Source organism: Antrostomus carolinensis, unplaced genomic scaffold, assembly GCF_000700745.2.
Source record: "Antrostomus carolinensis isolate BGI_N321 unplaced genomic scaffold, ASM70074v2 scaffold40751, whole genome shotgun sequence".
Lineage (NCBI taxonomy): Eukaryota > Metazoa > Chordata > Aves > Caprimulgiformes > Caprimulgidae > Antrostomus > Antrostomus carolinensis.
Window position 1 is genome coordinate 5,889 of NW_010295960.1, and position 706 is coordinate 6,594.

Here is a 706-nt window from a genome sequence, read left to right on the forward strand (position 1 = left end):
GAACAGGCTGCCCAGGGAGGTGGTGGAGTCACCTTCCCTGGTGGTATTTAAAAGACATGTAGACGAGGTGCTGAGGGACATGGGTTAGAGGTGGAATTGGTAGTGTTGGGTTTATGGTTGGACTTGATGTTCTTAAAGATCTTTTCCAACCACTACAGTTTGATTTGATTTGTTTCTCTCTTTTCTGCTGTATCTCAAGCTACAGCGGAGAAGGTTGGGGCAACCTATGGATTTGGGGGAGGGTCACTGCAAGCTCCCCTTCTTCTCTTCTCTTCTCTTCTCTTCTCTTCTCTTCTCTTCTCTTCTATTCTCTTCTCTTCTCTTCTCTTCTCTTCTCTTCTCTTCTCTTCTCTTCTCTTCTCTTCTCTTCTCTTCTCTTCTCTTCTCTTCTCTTCTCTTCTCTTCTCTTCTCTTCTCTTCTCTTCTCTTCTCTTCTCTTCTCTTCTCTTCTCTTCTCTTCTCTTCTCTTCTCTTCTCTTCTCTTCTCTGGGGACACAAGCCACTCTCACAAGAGCTTTGGCCAACAACACTCCTGTAGCCCATGTGGGGAAGACTTGAGGACACCCCACAGCCCCCCCAGCAGCAGGATCATCCCCTGCTAGGAGGGGAATGAGGCAGAGCTGGCTGGGAAGTGACTGTGGGTGCTGTGGATTTCCACCCCTCCCTCCACCGGGCACAGAGAGGGCAAAGGTTGTGGCGGTGCCAC